Source organism: Lissotriton helveticus, chromosome 4_1 (genome assembly GCF_964261635.1).
Source record: "Lissotriton helveticus chromosome 4_1, aLisHel1.1, whole genome shotgun sequence".
Taxonomy (NCBI): domain Eukaryota; kingdom Metazoa; phylum Chordata; class Amphibia; order Caudata; family Salamandridae; genus Lissotriton; species Lissotriton helveticus.
This window is the reverse complement of record NC_136063.1, coordinates 1,406,969,474-1,406,992,055: the sequence shown is the minus strand read 5'-3', so window position 1 is coordinate 1,406,992,055 and position 22,582 is coordinate 1,406,969,474. Positions and strand designations below refer to the sequence as shown.

The window sequence follows — 22,582 nt, the reverse complement described above, 5'->3', positions numbered from 1 at the left end:
CTGGCTGCAAAAGAAGATTTTCGGGGGAGAAGGGTGCTACAATCTCCGACAGCCATAATCATCTTTCGGGTCTACGCGGTGTGCCAACAGGACCACACACATTTTAGCTTTTTACAGGTTTATGGCAGTGTTTGTGAATCCCACAGGCCAGATTCGCAAATCAAGAAATCCTTAGGGCTTGTGAACCCGGTCTTTGTCCCTAAAAAACAAGTGCTAAACAGAATGGAGGGATTAGTACCACGATTTATGGAGGGAGCGCAGCAGAGTGGCCGACTATGGGAGGGTGTTGGGCACTGGGATCTCACTAGTGACAAACAAGCAATACATTGTAAGATTATGGAAAATAAACATGTGGGTAAGACACAGAAAGCCATCAATCCAGGCCCTCTACATCTGTACTAAGATCCATGGTAAAACACTTGTAAACTCACAATTTCCTGCTTGCAAATAATTTGGACTTCTTAGTACCAACAAAAAACCCAGCTAATGGATACTTTCTTACATGATCTAGCTAATGCTCTTACCGGAGATTTCAAAACTGCCTATTATAATCACTCCCCGGTAAAAAAGGTGGGGCTGGTTGGCTATGGGACAAAGCCAATTTTGAAGACTACTTATACTACTTTTGCTGCAGCCTTTCAAAAATAGTTTTCAGCAAAAGATTACCTAGTGAAGTACTTCACGTAGCTTTGAAAAGAGACATTGTATCGAGACTACTAAAATAACTAATTTGGACCTAAAGTATGTCACCTATTACCATTTATTCACACTTCTGCCTACTCTTCTATCCAATTGTTATAAAGAGTTGCTGCCAGCCACCTCTATTTATTTGGTAGCAAACCACATCTTCGATCCATCCGAATTTGATCCCACCAAGAAAAGGGACAGACATTGCCAAACATTTAACTACAGAAGTACTTATGAAATGGTTTCAGGAGGGAAATACAGCAAGTAGTCGTCATTTTAGATCTCTTTTCGGATTATTCATTCTATGCTATGTCAACTATAACGGTCAAGCTCTCGTTCAGTTGTATGGACATCACAGGTACTTTTGGGGGTCCACAGTGTTTCAAGTCACTGCTGCTTTAGATCCTCCTATATCCAAAGTGATCAACTACTTTGGCTGCACACACAAACTTTTCCTATGCCCATGAAATCTGCTCCGATTATTTGTCGAAACCATAGGACATCGGCCTCACTAGTCAGCGTGACATACAGCCCAACAATGGATAATGGTATTTAAAAAATTGAAAAACATAATTTTTAAGCAGAACACCGACAAGAGGATTTTTATTAAGCGGGAAAAGCAAGAAAACTGAAATGATTTCTTGTGGCCTAAAGGTAAGAGTCCTGCACCTTTCCAGGAAAGGGAAGTCATTAGGATTTTTTCTATATGAAAATAAATTGCTTCAGCAAAGCAATGCTTAAAGAGTGCAATGAACTATTTACCTTAAAAAGAATAAGTCAAGCAAGAGGAGTCACTTTCATTATCCATGTGCACAGGAAGCACTCTTCCCTCCCAGAACCTATTTAACTGCTGCCAAAGCCTGGAGGCGCAGCTGATGCGCTAGCACTCCGAAAGCACACCAAAGACTAGCCTGTCGGTCCCCACCCATGCCTTGCCCAGTGCCAGAATCCCTGGTCCTTCGCCCTCCCAAGGCTACCATGCTGCAACCCTCTGCAACTTCTAACGGCGGCAGCCACTCCACACGTTGCATCGCCACACCACATAATACCAAGGGAGCATTCTCCTGCAAGTTTTGATGCTTTTAGCAACACCCAGCACCCAATGCCCCATGGTCTCACAGCCCTGCAACAAACCACTCACATGTATGCTCCTTGACATCAGCTCACTCACCAAATACACCACAGAGATCTGGGACTTGCTGCACGACTAGGCCCCTAACTTGCTTTTCCTCATGAAAACCTGGCTGAACTCTGCATTGGCACCCGCCATCGCCATAGCCCACCCCCCGGCTACAAGATGGCCAGGCAATCAGACCCAGACCCGGAGGCGGATTCTCTATCATCCACAAGAACACCATCAGCTGCACCACATCATAGAAAAGTCATCCTTCAACATGGAACACCTGTCATTCAAGTTCCATGTCACTGTCAACTCAGTCTCATATACAGACTACCCAAATCGAGCATTAATTTAACTTGCATCATCATGAATGTATACGCAAAACTTGCCCTTGATGCTAGCAACTACATCCTATTCAGAGATCTCAACTTCCACCTGGAAGAAAAACACCTACTCCAACTCAAGGCCACTCATTGAAAAACCTGGAAGCCTGGGCCTCACCCAACAAGTAAAGGGACCTACCCCGGACACTCCATGGACCCCCTTTTTTTTTAAAAAAAAACCAATTTCAGCAACATCAGAGTCAATGAGCCCAAACAAATCTTCTCAAAAGACCATCCCAAGTTCAGCATCCCCTTCCAACACACATGCACCACCGCGAGACCAGCCTGCCAAAACTGAAACGGCATCTTTGACAAGAACTTGAACACAGCTCTCAACACCAACCCAAACACAGCAGCCTTCCCAAGCATTTCAACAAACTGATCACCTTTGGCGCCTACTTCCTGGCCCTCACTCAAAACACCAATACAACAAGATCCAGACAACAAGCCAGATGGCACACTGAGGACCTCATACTGATGAAACGCCACTGCAAACAACTGTAAGACAAAGAATGAGCCAGGACCATACAGACCGACAGGAGCACTTTCAAGTCCACCCTAAGACGCTACCACCAAATGGTCCAGACCACAGTAAGTACAGCTGTGGCAGACCAAGTTTGTTCCATTACCAACAGAAGCAAAGACATTTTTGCCATTGTGAAAGATTCCACCTCACCATCAGTCACCTCCAACTCGATCACCCCCTCACAGGACCTCTGCAACAATCTCGCTCATATCTTCAGCAACAAACTCACCAACATTTACAGCAACTTAAGCCGGCAATTGAACCAAACAGACGTCGACAAACACCTCCTATTCTTGCCCAAAGAAAACAAATCTAACCACTTGGCCCATCATCATCCCAGAGGGAACCACCATCACAACAAAGTCCATTCATTCAGGTGCCCTGTCAGACCTTTGCCCCCACTAAGCCTACCCAAGAGTGCAACACATCAGCGCCATGCTCACACCTATTCTGAATGCATCTACCTCTTTCTCAACCTTCCGAGATGCTTTGATACACACAACTGTCCTCCCATTGCTTGAAAAACCTTCTGTGTAACCTTTAATGCTTACCAAATAGAGACAGATTCCTCCTCTTCTGCCAATCTCGGCCAAGGACTTAAAGAAAATCATCATCAACAGACACGTCAACGAATACCTCAATGATCAGCAACTACTTGACAGAATTTAGTCTGGTTTCAGACTCAACCACAGCACAGAAACTCCCCTCATCGCTGCCCCAGATGACAGCCACTTAACTGAGCAGAAGAGGCGGGGCGGGGCCCTCATCGTCCTGGGCCTCTCCGTAGCATCTGACAGTCTCCCACCCCATCTGCATCCAATGTCTATACAACATAAGAATCCAAGGACAAGCACTCAGATGAATTTACTAATTCCTGATAGGGAGGATGCAGTCAGTCAGTCTGGCACCATACATCTCGGAAGCCCACGGCTTCATCTGCAGAGATCAGCAAGATTCCTACCAGCGCCTGACCCTCTTCAACACATACATGATCCCTCTAGCCATAATCCTCCCACAATAGCAAATTCCACCGATGGCATACAACTCATTCACTCCTTCATGGACAAAACACCCATTACCTGGATCAAGTTAAATTCGTGCATGACTGAAATTGCCCACTGAATGAAGACTAACTTTCTAAGACTGAATATGGACAAGACCAAAATCCTGATGTTCAGGCTTGTTAGCACATCACCGTGGGACCACACCTAGTGGTGAACAGAGCTAGGACGGACACCCACCACCCAGGGCAAGAACTTCGGAATCAGTCCAGGTCAATGTTGTCACCGACTCATACTTCTATACCCTGAAGATACTTCAGAAAATGTTCAAATGGATCCCAATCATCACCCAGAAAACTACCACATATACCCTGGTGACACGCAAGCTGGACTACGGGAACACTATGCCGGGATCAACAACAACAAAACTCACAAAAAAGCTGCAGAGCATTCAGAACTCTGAGGCGAGAATCCCTCTCAATCTCCCACACTGCACTCAACGCAACACCTGAAGGATCTCCACTGGCTCCCCATTCACAAACTAGCACAATTCAAACTCCTCATACACACTTTCAAGCCACTACATAACATTGGCCCAGCTTACCTCAACAATCAAAACTGCTTTCAAACATCTTCCAGACACCCCAGCTTGTCGGACTGCACTTGCACAAATCCCACACAAACAGAAAACCAGATCTGGTGGTCGAGCCTTCTCCTACATCACTCTTAAAGCTTGGAACGCCCTGCCTCTATACATGAGAGCCTCCACTTCACTTCTTGAATTCCACAAGAAGCAGACAACCTGGCTTTTCAAGTAGTCCCACTATGCCCTAGGTGTGCCTACACTCACTTGCTCAGCGCCAGGTAATAGTGTGCTCAACAAATCTCTATAGAAAAACCTTCTGATCAGCATACCTCTAATCTGGCATGTATAAGCTTGAAATTAGACAACTGCTTCCATCTGAATTGGTGTCTGACACTACTGAAAAGTTGTAGAGTGCAATACACGCTAATCAGGTTCCTTTCACATCTTAGAATAAAATGTCATAACATTGCGTCACTCAGACATTATTATACCGGCAATCGAGAAGAGATTATTTTTTAGTCTATGCGTTACTCTGTGTTTTACGAGCTGGGGAAATGCAGACTATGTCAACTATTATAAAAAAGTTGATGCTTCCAGATCTCTTTGATCAGAGAAACCAGCTTCTGCTTTGCACTACTAAGGATCTCAAGATCAAGGGTATGAGGATGATCCTTCGGATCCATCGAGGCCAAGCTGTGGGACAAACTGCCCATTCACCAAAGACAAATCGATCTCTCTCCTATAGAAAAGCCACACTTGCATGTTTTGTTTAGGCATACTGATTTCTTGCTGCTTCTTCCATCAGATTTCTATCTTTAGTGGCAAGAAACTGATTTGATATCAGTAAACTGTTTAAATATGAAATTCAAGAATGAGTCAGGTGTGGGTGAATATACAACAGAGAAATAACCAAACTAAGTATAATGTCGAGCTATTTGATTTCTGTTGCATTATCAATCCATAAGTCAGGAGGTTCTGCTCTATGCACAATACCCTGCTGTACAATCGCCAATATGTGCTGTTTAATGCTGTTACACCTGTTCGGTCTTTATTAAAACCAATAAAGGTTTAAAAAATATATATATCGAAATCAAATCAGGTTACCTAACAATTCACGTTACAAATGACAACTATAGCTACTGTATGATTTAGATGTAGGTTTTGCAATTTAAAAAGATGGTTGAAGTCCTCTTATTATACATATTGTGTGAGCATAAGCATTGCCTTTGGTATGTGAATTGTGGTTTGCCTGGCAGGAATGCGGGCTATAGTTATGTAATGCAGATTTGAAAAGCAAGCTATCACCCGGGAGCGTGTACTGGCGCTGAACAGGTGTGAGTCTAGGCACACCTAGCGCCTAGAGGGACTACTTGGAAAGCCAGGTAATTAGCTTCTTGAAGAAGATAAGTAGTGAAGAAGCTCTTATTTACAGTGGCCGGTTGCTCCACGCTTTAGGAACTATGTAGGAGAAAGCTCGACTGCCAGATCTGCTTTTCCGTATGAGTGGGATTTGTGCAAGGAGCAGTCCAGGCGAGCGGAGGCGTCTGGAAGGCTTGTGAAAACAGATTCACTTGTTGAGGTATCTTGGGCCAGAGTTATGCAGTGCCTTAGTTTGAGAAGTTGACCATAACTGAAGACTTTCAGGGGGTTTTGGTTTTGAGATTACCATTATATTTGAAAAACACTGTTTCAAATTGGACTAAAGCTAATTATAACTTCATAGTAACTTTTTTATGATGGAAAACTAAATCTGTTTTATTGGTGGTTTTGGGCATAGATCGGTTGCATGTGTGGAAACTGATGGTGAATGACAATGCTTCTCTATTATGCTGCATGCTTCACAGCTTCTGAATGCCTTAACTCTCCATGCAAAAGCAACAAAGTGATGGATGGAATGCTTGAATTACTCTCAGCCACTGGTAAACATTCTGGCTGGATTCCAATCCATTGCTTTTTGCCACTTCAGTTTGGACCCAGCCAACTCAGTCTTGACCCTTCTCCAATGGGAACAGCCCAGCCCGAACTACACAGCCAGGTCCTCCCTGAACTTGAATACAAGCAACTGAGGACCAGTATAGCCCTAATTACGGGCTCTTCAGCTGCGTATAGCTGGATTCCAGTAGCACAATGAGCACTGGACCCCCGTCTGGACTACCTGTTGCACTTAGGGCTTCAAATGCCAAAACAACAAAGTGATGGATGGAATGCTTAAATGACTAAGCTACTGGCAACCGCTTGGGCTGCATTCCAATCCATTGTTGTTTGCCCACAATACCAAGGAACATATATGGCCCAAAACAGAGGACACTTTCTATTCTGGGTCTTGAAAGAGCATCCAGAAATGGAAATCTCAATGTGCAGAAGACTGCCTTTGTCACCTCACGGTATATTTCCCATTCATGGTTCTCCAGTAAGGAGACTCAGCGCATTTATTCTCACTATCGGGGAGCATGTTACAAGAGCCACTAGGAAGTTTGCACGTTGCTGTGTTAGTACCAAAAGGTGAATTGCCTCCTAACATGTGGCTCATGATCCAACGCTGCCACTGTGTAGTCATCCAACAGAATATGGATTTTGCCCCATGAGGGCAAAGTGAGAAAGGTTTTCAGGGCAAGACAGACCACCTACAGCTTGAGTGCCCTGGCACGTACCAAGGGTTCAACGCAGTCATGTTGCCTAGACGAGCATCCTAGAAAAGAGGCATCCATGATCATATCATGGCACCCTCAGCCTATAGAGGGCTAAAAGGGCAAACTTGCAGAAAGTTGGTTAGGTCCATCTATCAGTGTAGATCCTAACACAGACCGGAATATCTGTACCTGAGCTGACCGAATTCCTAGGTATTGCAGCCAGTGCCTTTACAGACACCTATGGAGTGCTCACATACACCATCTAGTACAAGGCACCAATGGGAGGCATGAGGCTATGAACCCCAATAGCCACAAGACTAGCAGGACAAGGATTTAAGTTTAAGCAGATGCATCAGAATCATTTCTCGAGTATATGTGATCCTCTGAGGAGAGAAGGCCTCCATAAGGATTGCATCAAGCAACACCACAATTCAAGTCAGTCTCTGAGTGAGGTGAGATTTTTGGACCTTTATGGCAAAGTCTTGGTCGTGGGGACACATCATCATCATCAGGAGATGTTCTTGGATCAGTGTCAGGAACAATCTCCTTACCAGCCAATTGTCCAAGTACAGAAATACATGAACTCCCAACAAGAGCAGCAAAGCTGCTACCGGCACCTTTGTAAAAACATGCAGGTTGTCAGTCCAATCAGGAGGACCCCAAACAAAGAGTTGGGACCCCTCTGTGAACCTGAAATAGCATCTCTGGGTGGGGAGAGCTGGAAGGTGAAAGTAAACGTCCTAGAGCTCCATGGACATGAATTCATATTCAGAGTTCAAGACCACCAAACCGTGGCTTAGAGACAGCATCTTGACCTGGTCCTGCTAGATGAACAGGTTCAGAAGGCAGAGAAGCAGGATACATTTTAGACCCCGGAGACAGACAGGATGATAAAAATCACATATCCCTCTCTTCAGGAGACCGCACCTCTGTGGATCCTTTTTACAGCAAGGTAAAGACTTCTATTCAGGAATGAATAACAAACAGGCAAGCACTCTGTGGAAGAAACCAAAGAGAGCTCGCCAGCTCAAGTCTGGAGGGAAAGATATTAAGAGAAGACCGCAGCCCCAATGGGCCATCTTGATCACCCAGAGGCCAGCCTTGATCACCATCCCTATTGAGAGATAAAACGAGCAACCAGACACTCAACTGGGAGGAGATGTTATTTGGGTGGGGAGGATTAGGATTATTTATAAAACATGGGTATGATCATACTTCACAAACTATTCAGGAATAAAGGCTATGCATGAAGTTTTAAATTTAATTCACTCAGGAGCGGGAAAGGCGAAATTCTTTTCAGAATACAAAAGAATTTGGAAAGTAGAATTTGTCACCGAAGCAAAGCAGATATTGACACCCAAGTGGTGTTTATTAAAACCCCCATCTTCTTGACCACTTTCAATGTTGAGGCTCCACGATCTAGGGAGAGGGGCGAAAGAGAGGCTTAAAAAATATTAGTCTTGAAGAAGGTCTGAAAGATTTAGAGTGAGCAGAGCAGCCATAGGCCATGGGTAAAGGAGAAACCGCTGCTGGTGACCCCTTCTACACCCACTCATGAAAGGAGCACAACATTTGCTGTGGAATTAGGAGGGGCTGAGACAGTTGCTGCTATTGGAACTGCATAGCAATGGAATCACCATGGAACTTCCAACACTGTTGGTGGAATCGCTTTGCGTGTGAGCCAGGCCTTGTTAACGAGCCAATAGCCCTTTTTTTTTAACATTCCAAAGTTAAGTCTGCCCTTATCCCCATCAACTAGCATATTCATGGACATATCCTGAACAGCTCATGAAATAAAGCGGAAGCATCCAAACGGTTTGATACAGGGTGACCAACCACTAGTTTCCAGAGAGTCAAAGCTACACTTTAGGAACAAATTCGATGTATCTAGGCTGTTACTCACAGGGTCAGAAAACAGCTTGTTCACATGTTCTGGCAGGCAGACATTCACATGTTGTGTTAATTACCGTAAGGCATGGACAGCATTATCCACGTGGAGAGTAAAGCTGCAAGAGAGAAAAATCTTTGCAAAGGAATTTGGTTTCTGCTCAGAAGACAACATCTGGAAAACCACATGCTCCAATAATGAAGGGTGCTAAGGGGATGGGGCAGTGGCAGAAACAAAGGTGCTGGTGAACTGGACAGGCTTGTTGTGTTTGTGAACAGAAATGCACAAAATGGATTTTTCCCATCCAGCAGCTAAGGTGTCTAGGACAGCCTCACTGAACAGAAGCAAGGACTCTGAAGAAGAAAAGGTGTTACTTACCTGTAACTGCAGTTCTCTATTATTGGTATCTTTCATATGCTTGAATCATTCCCAGTTATGAAGTGGGAGTCACATGGTGTCCTAGTAAAGCATGTTTGTACTGTTGGCTACAATGGCACTGCAAAGGCAGTGTAATAGCCTATGTCCTTTTTTTCTTTTTAAAAGGACCAAATTGAACTATAACAGGTGACAGCACCCTCTAGAACGCTTCCAACAGAGGGAGAGTCCCTCAGATTTTCAAGCACAAGTGGGAATCAATAATCCCACCCTTTCAGGGGATCCTCTAAGGGGAGCAGTGTGTGTTGCTGTGAATCTATGAAAGATGCCAATACTAGAGAACTGCAGACAGGTAACTAATTTTCTTCTCCAGTATTGGGTCTTTCACAGATTCCCATGCTTGAATCAATACAGCAAGTAGTTTTTATAGGTAAATATATACGTAATAGAAGTACCCTTGAGGATGGTGGGTAATAGTCTAACATCTATATACATATATAATCATGAATGCCTAACTAAACGTAAGTGATGTATATGGTCCTTCCTAATTAGGCAGCATATAATGCAGTGATATCAATTAGCAGACATTCACATCACCCATATTTACAGAGGCTCATCTCACTGGAACAGATGATGCAAAACTGCCTGCCCTATGGCTACATCAGTTCTCTGCGCCGACTGTAGGCAGTAGTGCTACATACACATGTGGGTGCTCTTCCCTGTTGCAGCATGGCATACATTCTCCAGCAGGACGCCAGCAAACGGAGCAGCTGAGGTTGATACTTCCCGTATGGAGTACACTTTCACTCTTGTTGAGAGTGGTTTGCCAGCTTTGCTGTGACAAAATTGTATGGTGGCAGAGATCGATCTAGCGATGGAGCTTTCGTGACTGCTGTACCGTTATGAGAGAGTTCGTAAGAGACCAACAGCTGATCAGATTTTTGGAATGGTTGGGTACGATGGAGATCAAATTTGAGACACCGCTTAATGTCCAAGGTGTGGCGAGACCTTTCAGCTGGAGATTCCGGCTTTGGAAAGAAAGTGCAAAGTATGATAGGTTCATGGAGATGAAATTGCGATAGAATGGGGATAAACCGTTGGTACGTTCTGGAAGCGCAAGAAACGTACCTGGATTCTAAAAGCATGAATTTCTCAGACTCTTCTAGTAGACGTGAGAGCCAACAATAGAGCGACTTTCTACATGAGAAATTTCAGATCTGCCCTGTGAATGGGCTCGTATTGAGGTTTCCTTAGCTGCAAGAGAACCACACAGATGTAATTCTGGGGGTGGCGTCCTTACTTAATGGAAAGCTCTGAACCACCCACTCATGAATTGTTTCTCTATCCTAGTCGAACAGAGGGAGAATGGGGGAAACACCTGTATCTTGAAATTTGGGCTAGGTCACCTTTCACAGATGCATGTACCAATCCTGATCTAGCTAGTGAGATTAGTTAGGCAGAATCTGTTCAGTACGCTTCCAGGGATGCAGGTTAGATTGCGGATACCATAAGCAAAATCTTTTCCTTTTCAATCTTTACGTCTTGTTTGTTGATTCAGCCCTCGCTTTGGCCAGAATGTCTTTACAGTCTAGTAAGAGATTTACATGTCGGAATTTATTGACTTTAGGAACCATGCATACAATTGGAGAAAAGCTGGTTCTGGGTGTAAGATATGGCCGTTGTTTCTCGTCAAGAGGCTGTGGATCTTGGGTAGGCGGACGGAATTGGACTCCAAGAGCAGCAGGAGCTCTGTTGCCTGGGCCATTTGGGAGGTATCAGAATGAGGCGACTGTGCTCATCTTCTTGGTGACGATCCTCAGTAGTAGAGGGAAGGAAGAAAAAGTGCATGTATAAATCCCGGACCATCTCATTGAAAGGGAATTCCCCCATGGCCCTGGAAGAAGGTATAGACTGGCATTGAGGTGTCATTTGACGTTCTTGTCCGTCGCGAAAAGCTCTAATACTGGTTTGCCACAGTGTGAGCGGATCCTGTCCAACACCAGCTGATCCAATTCCCACTTAAGGTAACGGTCACCGGTTCTGCGGAGAGTGAATGCCAAGGTGGTATTCACTTCTGACACGTGGTCAGTTTTAAAGCTATTCCATGGGCTGCCAGCCAATTCCAAAGGTCTCTAGTCTCCTAAGAGAGAGTTCGAGATGCTGCCCCCCCCCTTGCTTGTTGATATAATACATGCTGGTCTTATTGTCTGTACAGACCTGCATGGAAGCTTCGGCTATTTGTGGAAGGCTTCAGGAGTGAGAAAAATGGCCTTCAGCTCTCAACGATTGATGTGCATCGACTTCTGAAGTGCAGCCATTTTCAATGGATTTGCAAGTCCTGAAAAGGGCCACACCAGCATTCCAAGGTGGCATCAGTGGTGATATTGTAAGCTGGTATTGAAGTCAGGAATGTGAGACCTTGTGAGAGATGAGATGCTTGCAACGACCACGCTAGTGTTTCTCACAACCTTGAGGTAATATTGATCAAATCTTCGAAGGAGCCTTCCGATTGGATCCCTTGCATCTGGAGCTCCACTCGCAGTGGCCTCATATTTAGTCGTGCCAGAGGGACCAGGTTTATCACTGAGCAGATCATGCCAAGAAACGACTTGAACAGCCGCACTGAAACACTCTTTTTGAGATCTTTAGGGCCAGCTTGATGATCTTCGTTGCCTGTCTTGACAGATCGGCTTGATTTCTGTTTGTATCGAGGTTGGCACCCAAAAATATTCTTGTTTGACTTGTGATTGTCGAGGATTTTGGCCTATTTATTGAGGCCCAGCCTGTGAAACAGTGGGAGGCTGGCCAAGGTAGCTTCAGAAGCTTGCTATGGTGATGAGGCTTTGAGCAGCCAGGTATCTAGGCAAGGTAATACCTGATGACCTTGCTTGTGGAATTTGCTGCTACCAGGGCAAGACATTTCATGTGATTCGGGAGGCATACTTGAGGCCAAAGTGAAGGACCTTGAATTGGTAATGGGTATTCGCGACGCTGAAACAGATATGTACGATACTTTGGATGTATGGGAATGTGGAAGTACGCATCCTGTAAATCCAAGGTCGACATGTAATCTCCGCTGTTCAGCAAGTGGAGAATGTCAAAGAGTAATCATACGGAAAGACTGTTTGTGCAGAAATTTGTTCGGAGTCTAAGATGGGTCTCCACTCTACTGATTTCTTTCGTACAAGAAAAAAACAGGAGTACAACTCCATGCCTTTCTGTGAAAAAGGAACTCTTTCAATTGTACCCTTGGCCAGCATTGTTAGAGCTTCTTTCCTCAACAAGTGAAGACAAGGTGGGTGCGCCCCCTTCGGAGGATTGTTTGGTGGTCTCTCCATAGCTTACCAAGTCCAATACCGATTTGTCCGATGTTATCTCCTTCCATTGGGGAAAGTAGTTGGTGACATTTGCACCCACTTGAGGGAAAGGGGTGGACGTAGTCGGTACGTGGTCCATGTCACTGTTTACGGCGTAGCGACCCTGGGTGGTGGTTTCGGGACGGCACCTTGCATGTAGGCTTCAGTGGGTGGTTGACAGTAGGTCTGCTGGTAGGCAGGCCTATACGGAGCCTCCTCTGCAATTTGAGAAAGCTCTTCCTAAAGGGCCCCGAAAGGGCAACTTCTTGAACTGGAGAGTGCTGATAAACATAGCAGTGTCAGTGTTAGTCTTTATAGCCAATAAGGCTTCATCAATATGGTTAACAAACAACGTCTCGCCATCATAGGCGATGTCCAGGATCCTTCATTGGACCTTCGGTCTAAAAGAAGTAGCCTTGTGCCATCCTAGGCGTCTTAAGACCACTGCTCTGGCCAACAATGTCGAGAGTACGGTCTACAAATTCAGAGAAAGTGTGTTTGCCTTCCTGTAAGATCTTCTTCGAATAAGTCTTCCTGTCTTCAGGGATCAAATCGAACAGACATCTGATAACAACAAGTGGTCATAGCACCCAAGGATGGGTAGTAAGTTGGCTGATCAAACAGTGATGGAAGACATGAGGCAGAATCTCTTCCCTATGTTGTCCAAGCGCCTGCCTTCTTTGTCTGGTGGTGTGCCGGTCAGAGTCAGTTTCTTTCTGGACTCGGTCTAAGCCCTCGGATGCAGAGTCCAACAACAATCAGAGGGTCAAGTATGCAGATCTCTAGTTAAACGAGAAAAGAGACCATTCCACAGAACAGAGAGGTGGGACAGCAGTCCGGAATCTGGGGCTATATACAGTATCTGCCAGAAAGAGGGTTACCAAATTTAAGTTAGTTGTTTTTCTGATGAATACTTCTTACTGCAGATTTTGCAGCACCCAACGTGGTGGGTCTGTGGAATAGTTCAAAAAGTCCTGCAGGACGGTACAGGTGAAATGCCCTTTCTGTTGGACCTGGCTGTCAAGCCAGTAGTGCCTTGAGAAGGTTTGCACTCATGTCCTAGTTGTGGCCTGACATATGTTGAGGATAGGTACTTATGTCAATGCAACAATATCAGCCTTGGCACTGGTGGACTTTCTCTTTCAGGGGGCTGCTTCTTAGCCGAAGCACATCCAATTTTAATTCAGGACTGTCCATCTTGACAAAGTCCTTTTCTGCACCGCTGTGCCTTTCTTGGTACCAGCGGCAACCACAAAAAGCAAATTGGCAAACTGATGCTCTTTCTTGTGATCAGTGTAAAAGATCAAGGATCTCTTTGGGTCCAGTCAATGGAATCTCTCCTCTTTCAAGGTGATGGATTGTCTGATCTGAAAAGGAGTCATGACTTAGGCAAAAACGCAACTCTGGTCACAATACAAGTTTGTCTGGAAAAAAGTGGTATAGGGCAGCTGCACTGAGGGAGCTTGAAGCTTACTGACGAGATGAGCTTAAGTTATAGTGACAAGGAATACAGTCAGGAGACAGAATGCAGCGGTGCATCAACTTGAAGCTAGAGACCATACGGACCAAATTAATATCCCACTGTTGCATCAAAAAGGGATTCAGGGGGTGGGATCATATGGGAGAACACTTTTAGAAACCTCTCCACAACAGGTAATTTAACCAAGGGCAGAAGGTCCGGCAACCCCAAAAAGGCAAAGAACCTTTAAGAGTGCACCCCACAAGTTCTTGCTGGGCCAGAGATAAAATAAACACGACATCTAACAGTTTGGCTTGAAACAGGTCTGAATTGTCAGTGCCACACAGGCATAACCTTGTGCGGGCACCCGGCATAGACAGGCTTTGTAGATGGACGCCTGGCAGCAAGGATGACATACACATCTATGGAAGGGAGATCGAAAGCACTGAACTGCTGCCACTCAACCTCGATACATGGAGTAGACTGTGCAGAACCCTGTCCTGCTGCCTTAACAGGACATCCTCAAAGCATTGGCCTGATTGGAGGACAGGTGATCTTCCCAGAAGTTGTGGGTACCACTCTCTCCTGGCCATATCCAGAGCCAAAAAGATGACATGTACACTGTCACTCCTGATCATACTCAGAACTTGGGGCAGAAGATGGAAAGGCAAACAGGAATATGTGCTCCAATCTATCTGGAGTGCATCCCTGAGAGACCACCTTCTTAGAAACTCCAGGACACAAAAAGTTTTGACATTGCATATTCAACGATGGCAAGAAGATCAAGCCAGGGTTCTCCCTATTGCTAGAAGACATCCTCTGCCACTTTTGGATGCAGTCACCTTTTCTGATCCATCAGGTGCCACTGACTGATTTCAACCAACCTGGAGTTTAAAGATCTGCCAAGTGGTGCATAACCAGAGAAATGCACTGACAATGTAACCAGCTCCAGAAAGAGAGTGCTTCTCGGCACAGTACGCAGAAGAACAATTGTTACTTAACTGTAAACAGGTGGTTCTCCAGTATTGGTGTCTTTCATACGATTCACATGTTTGAATATTCCCACGGTACATAAAATAGCAATAAATGCTAAAAATATATGTATGTGAGAACATAACATAAGAAGAAATAGAAGTAAATACATAACTGAAAACCTCAAACAATTCCTCCATAGGAATGCATGATAGAGAGAGAAAGCACTTGTAACATATCACTGTCATTATGTTAGTCCAAACTACAGCCAATCAGGCACCAGCACCCTCTAGAGCCTTCTCCTCAGAAGCTCAAGCCCTCAGATTTTCGAGCACCAAAGTGACCCAGAGTGCATGAGGAGAAGAGAGCCTCTGAGGGGAGGAGGGTGGGTCGCATGTGGATCTATGAAAGACACCAATACTGGAGAACCACCTGTTTACAGGCAAGTAACAATTGTTCTTCTCCAGTATTATGGGTGTCTTTCATAGATTCACATGCTTGAATAGAGTAGAGAGCAGTAACCTCCAATGAGATTGCGAAGCACAGCATGGAAAAGCTCGAAGACCGTAGTAATACAGTCATGGAAGCTTAAATAGCAATGATTGAAAAAATATAAAGGAGGAGGGAACAGAGGCTCACCTTATTTGAAAAGATAACGAAGTACTGCCTGTCCCACTGCGGTATCCGCCTCATTGATGGCGTCCAAGCAGTAATGCTTGGTGAAGGTGTGCCTGCTGGACCATGTCGCTGCACGGCAGATCTGATGAAGTGGCACACCAGCAAACAGGGCGGTGGATGAAGACATAGCCCTCGTAGAATGAGCCCTCACCGAAGACTGCAAAGGCTTGCCAGCCTGTTGATGGCAGAAGGCAATGGCCGAAGAGATCAAACGGGCAATCGTTGGTTTGGTAACGGGATGCCCCTTACGCAGTCGTCCATAAGCAATGAACAGTTGGTCGGAGCTGCGGAAGGAGGCAGCTCTGCTAATGTAAAATTTAATGCATCGTTTGATGTCCAAGGAATGCAATCGCTGCTCAGCCGGAGACATTGGCTCAGCAAAGAAAGTTTTCCAGAACACAGGTTCATTTAGATGGAAGTCAGTAGGCACCTTAGGTAGGAAAGATGGGTTGGTGCGAAGCACCACGCCGTCAGGTCTAAATTGAAGATAAGGCGGTTTGATAGTAAAGGCGTGGAGGTCACTCACACGACGAGATGAGGTCAGAGCAAGAAGAACAACCTTCCAGGTGAGGAACTTAATGTCCGCCCTATGGATGGGCTCAAATGGTGATTTCATAAGTTGCGACAAGACAACATTGAGATGCCACGGTGGAGGAGGGCGCCGAATAGGTGGCAACTTCCGGAAAAGCCCTTTGAAAAACTGGCGGATAATTCTGGACGAGCAGAGTGAGGAAGAGCCATCTTGTCGGAAGCGAGAGATTGCAACTAGGAAAACTCTCACGGTAGCATGCGAGACTCCTGATTGAGCTAGACTCAAAAAGAACGGAGGAAGCTGCTTCGGAGTAGAATGGATTGGATGGACATTTGCTGCCATGCACCAATGACAAAATCTCTTCCACTTGAGTTTGTAAGTTTTGATGGTAGACGGAGCCCTATCATGAGCGAGGATCTCTCTGCAGTCTTGCGAGATATTTAAGTTTGCGAACTCAAGGTGCTCAGGTTCCATGCCGACAATTGTAGAGTGGATGGATCCGGATGGCAAACCTGGCCCCTGTCCATCGCCAGGAGGTCTGGACGAGGATGAAGAGGAATGGGCTCGCACTGGGGCAGAAGGAGCAACTCCGAGAACCACGCCTGTTTGGGCCATCGAGGAGCGATCAATAGGATGTGGCAGGGCTGCCTCTGCATCTTCCACAGCACCCGTGGCAGTAACGGGATCGGCGGAAAGGCGTAAGCGAATAGATTGCACCAATCGATCAAAAGGGCATTCCTGCACGATCTGGGGTGGGGATGCCAACTTGCGTAGGACGGGCATTTCCGATTCTCTGGTGTCGCAAAGAGGTCTAGAGATAGGCGACCCCATCGGTGAAACACAAGATCCAGAGTCGGTTGATGCAGCTCCCATTCGTGTGTCGACGATGTGGACCCGCTGAGGGAGTCTGTCAGGATGTTTGAAACGCCCGGCAGATGCACCGCCGTCAAGGTTATCTGATGACGGAGAGCCCAATCCCAAATCGACTGAGCCAGTCGAGACAAGCATTGAGACTTGGTCCCTCCCTGTCTGTTCACATAGTGCATGCTGGTGGTATTGTCCGTTTGAATAAGCACTGTCTCCCCTTGAACTACAGGAAGAAACAACTTGAGTGCCAGAAAGATCGCCATCAACTCTAGCCTGTTGATATGCCAAGAGCGTTGGGGTGGAGACCATTTGCCCTTGATGGAGAGGCCTTGAAGATGAGCACCCCAGCCGTCCAGAGAGGCGTCCGTTGTGAGCGTGAGATCTGGCGTGTTGACGAGGAAGGATGTTCCAGTCGCCAGGTTGGTCGGCTGTGCCCACCAGCACAGACCCTCTCTCATGCGAGCTGTAACGGCCACCAGGTCGTTGAAAGATCCGGAGACCTGACGCCACTGTACGTCCAGTTCCTCTTGAATGGGACTGGTCCGCAGTCTGCAATGTGGGATCAGTGCAATACAAGATGACGCCATCCCCAGAAATGACTTTAATGTCTGGACAGAAACGGATTGCCTTGATCGAATGAGAGACACCAGGCGGAGGATTTTCTGTTGTCGTTCGTGTGAAACGAATGCCTTTGAAATCATTGTGTCGAATATCGCTCCCAAGAAATTCCTGGTTTGCGCTGGTGCAAACTGTGGCTTGTCAACATTGATGGCCAAGCCGAGGGATTGAAAGACATTTTGACAAAGACGAGTGTCTTGGCTCAGTTGATGGCGTGATTGAGACTTGGAGGCAATCGTCCAAGTATGGAAATATTTGAACCTCGTAGGTTAGCCACCATAGGAGCCAACACCTTCGTGAACACACGAGGTGCGGATCGGAGTCCGAAAGGCAACATCTTGAACTGATAATTTGTCTGCCCCCACCCTGAAGCGCATGTACTTTCGATGCTGTTGGAGAATTGGGGCATGAAAATATGCGTCCTGCAGGTCTATGGTGGTCATGAAATCCCCGCTGGCCAGAAGACGCAGGATCTCCAGTAGTGTCAGCATGCGGAAAGATTGGCTCTTTAGGTATCTGTTGAGAGCCCTCAAATCCAGAATTGGTCGCCAATCTCCCGTCTTCTTGAGTATGAGGAAGAAACGAGAGTAAAACCCCTCTCCTCTCTGAGAACTGGAACCACTTCGAATGCACCTTTTTTTTAACAAGAAGACGGACTTGATGGTAAAGCTCCTTGAGATGGGGAGAAGGCGGGCCAGACGGTGGAGTAGGAGGAGGAATCTTGACGAACTCTAAGGTATGACCTTTCAGCACAATGTCCAAAACCCAGCGGTCTGAGGTGATGGAAGACCACTGAGAATAAAACAGAGATTCGACCTCCAACACTTTGGGGATGACACAAAAGTCATTGGCATTTGGGAGTGGATCCCCGATAGGAGGACTTTCCCCTATAGGGCTTTGAGGACTGTTGTCAATGCGACTGCTGTTGGTTGGAAGAGTAACGTTGGTTGCTCTGATTGTAGGAGCGATATTGAGATTGTCCTCCTTGAAAAGTGGAAGAAGTGCCGCGTCCGCGTGCACCCCGAAATGGCTGTTTCTGAAATTGCAAGTGCCCAGTGATTTAGCCGTATCAGTGTCCTTTTTAATGGAGTAAAACACAAGGACCAAGGCAGTAGACCAGGTCAAGCACTACGGTTCATCTAGTTCTCAAATCAGGATGGTGCAATCTCTTCCCACACCCTCTGCCACAGGATGTACAGAATAATGAAAATACAAACAGCAAAATGGAAGGTGCACTCAAATGAAGTCAAAATAGAAATAGTAATGTAAAGTTTCTTCTTCTTTATTCAAAAATTATTCGTGAAACATAGGCTGCAGGTGCTCTGGGCTCCTCATTATACACTTTTGATTCGCAACCGGACCGGCGAAGCGAGACCCACCCGACGGTCTTCCTCACTTCAGAGGTCTTTTCCATGAGATCTAACGCTTCCAACGCCGCGCAAACTTTGATAGGTATTTACCATGTGCTTTAAATATGTATTCCCATCTTGCACTTTTTATCGTAATGTGTCACAAACGGTCACTCCATTTGCAACTGTCGTAGACTGCGGCTGTATATCCATTGTAGAATTTATGTTGTTCATCAAATCTCTGTGGCAATGTGAGCTCGTTTGAGTCTAAATTACAATAGACGTTAAATAACTCCTGTTCCCTCCTGATTGTAAACAGTTGGAAGCTATTTTTCTGAGGGATACTTTTTTTGGGTTATCCATTGGCTCGCGTGCTCTGTAAATAAGTTCTCCTTTCTTACTATAGAACCCTGGTTGAGGAGCGCACGAGGCCATTATACTTTATACCAACCCTGACTGGGCGCTGATTGCCGGTAAGGAGGAGAGTTTAGAACTAGTCGTATTGACTTAGGAAGCATGCACAGATCGTAGTAAACATATAGACAGCCTTTCCAATGGGAACTTGAGTCGACATAGTTATGAACCTATCTTCAATGGGGGGAATTCCTTCCATTCCCGGGAGTACCTAGTCACGTTACTCTATGTACATAGCAAAGAGCAGTGTAGATCTGGGGTGTGATTTTTTCAATATTCTCTCTTTCTCTAATGCTTACCTTATCTCTAGAATTACATATATCAATTTTTTGCTGTTCTAATTCTGGTCATTTGTTTTTGGTTAGATGAAATCAAACGGTTATTTTGTTTCAACACCATATGATTACCTCTGATTCAAGTTGATTTTACTTATCACAATTCGGTAAGTGTATACAATCTCTTTCAACACCCCTTGCTGGACACATGTTTCTGTAATATAGTATATTCCTGTCTACTCCCGGGCTCCTTTCTCCCCACTCGTTATGCCGCAAATTCCTACCAAAATTGGAAATTATATTGGGTGACCGTACTTAGCTGTCTGGGTTTACATCACGGCAACCATTCTCCCTCCTCTCATGTAACTTGTCTCCCTCCCTCCACTTAGAAAAACTTGAGTAAAAATATTTTGTGCAATTGACTATGATACTGAATCGCAGTGCCGTGGGAACTATTAAACCACTAATTGTTTTACATGACAAACATCACAATATGTGTTTTGACAGTTTTTAATCTTTTTCAATCATGTTTAGAAATTTTTACTGTCTGGTTTCCTTTGTATGTACCGTACCAACCTGTATTATTTGACTTTGGATTTTAACCAGTGGGTGCTGTTATTCGTTATGTCTTTGGGTCAGTTCTTCATGACTGTATGTTATCGTTTTGTTAGTGTATTTTTACGTGTGTTTGGATCAATGTATATTTATGTGCATATTTATGTTTTGTAACCTTTACAGCCCTGACGAAGTTCCTAAGAGGCAAGAGGAACGAAACGCGTTGGCTGTGCCTATGTTTCACGAATAATTTTTGAATAAAGAAGAAGAAACTTTACATTACTATTTCTATTTTGACTTCATTTGAGTGCACCTTCCATTTTGCTGTTTGTATTTTCATTATTCTGTACATCCTGTGGCAGAGGGTGTGGGAAGAGATTGCACCATCCTGATTTGAGAACTAGATGAACCGTAGTGCTTGACCTGGTCTACTGCCTTGGTCCTTGTGTTTTACTGTTTAAATTTGACTGTCTTGCACCGGTTCTTTCTTTTACTTGAAGTTACCCCTAAAAAATACGGCTCGATTTGACGATGGGAGGGAGGAATTGGCCCTCAACCTATTTGGCACTAACAAACCCAAAGACACAACCCCACAAGGGAATTCTAGCAAACCAAGTTTAAAAGCTCTTTTTCTGAAATTAGAACGCTTGAAGAAATTAGAGCTGTCCCGATGGTGGGACGGGGTCACCTTAGAACAGTACTTAAATAACAAGAAGGTACCGAGAGGTCTGAGAATCTTAATTTTTCCCACATTCGAGGATCTAAGTGATATTTTACTTACTGAATGGGAGGGGAATCTTGAGCATGCATCTAAAATCATGATGCAAATACTAATTAAACATGCACGAGAAAAGGGAGACAAGTTGCGGGATGAAATTGAGGCCCTAATACTAGAAATCAATGGAATGGAGCAGAAGGACTTAATTGACAAGAATTTTGAAATTCTCAAAAAGTTAATTAATGAACATCAGACTTACCTTAAAGAGAAGAAATTAAGAAAAATAAGAAGGGATGACAGAGATTACCAAGATGGACGAATATACACATTCGCCAAAAAATTTGATAACCTACAAGGCAATGAGGACAAAAAAAGACTAAGAGAGGAGAGGGATGATAACGATGATGCAAGATCAGGGAGCAGTATAACTTCTGCATCCTCATGTAGTATTGCCTCTAATTCAACACGCGAGACCCCTTTAGCCGAGGGGGACACTCCTTTTCAAAAGGAGATGGCCAACTTACGTATCAGCAACAGGCTCCAACAAAAAAGGGAACTAACAAACCCGCCCAGAGATCAAACAAAACAAGGAGGGGGGGCAGGAGGGGCAAGGGCAGGTACAGGAAAGAACCAGGTGAACAATACAACAAACAAACTGAATACTGGGACAAGACCAAAATAACAAATGTTATTTCTTCTGATATTTCAATCAATGATACTGATTGTAATTTGGACCTGAAAGTTATCAACTTGTCTAATAAAGTTTTGAACAATGATGAGATTTCTGTGTTGAGTAAAGGTTTAAATTTTTGCCCCACGCAGGGCGGGGATCTGGCGGATATACATGTAGACCTGTACAAATTTACCAGAATACTAAAATTAAGGGACTTTTTCTCTCGTCAGATTCCCAAAACCAATGATAACATCACAGAGGAGGTGGGAGGGTCACATACGGTCTCCGATGTTAGGAATATACAATTGCTACTTAATCTAGATGACGAAGAGTCACATGATATGGCTTCAATATTGGTGGACCTGGGTATCCAACAGGACCTTAATACTGACAGTAATCTCAAACCAAGATCTAAATTCACTCCTTCTTACAACTATCATCCCAGCATCGACACCTTTTATGACCAAGTAACAAACGACCTGTACAAATTAGAAATGACTGAGAAACGCAATACCTCCGCAAATCATAACATCACTGCTAGGGAGAGATTGGCCATGGAGAATCTAAAAATAGACACTTCTATTGTCATCAAAGAGGCCGATAAAGGCGGAAATGTGGTCGTGATGAATCACCATGACTACATGTCCGAAATTCAGAGACAACTAGACGATACCAACTGTTATCAACGTATTCCTGCCAACCCCATTAACAAAATTGGGTGTATGATAACAGCTAAACTTACTGAATGGCGTGAAACCTGCCTCATAAGTGAAAATGAATTCAGATATCTGAGGGTTGAAAAACCAAGATACCCATGTATGTACATCTTGCCGAAAATACATAAGGGGGGCGTCTTTCCACCAGGACGCCCAATAATCTCTGGAATTGGTTCACTAACCGAAAAACTTTCGGAATTTGTT

The 22,582-nt window shown here is 44.9% G+C and overlaps 1 protein-coding gene across 2 annotated transcripts in view; it reads right to left on the bottom strand.

The window, feature by feature from the left end:
* Positions 1 to 22,582, bottom strand: part of DROSHA (drosha ribonuclease III) — a 669,472-nt gene that overhangs the window by 593,811 nt on the left and 53,079 nt on the right. The gene's annotated exons all lie outside the window — the stretch shown is intronic.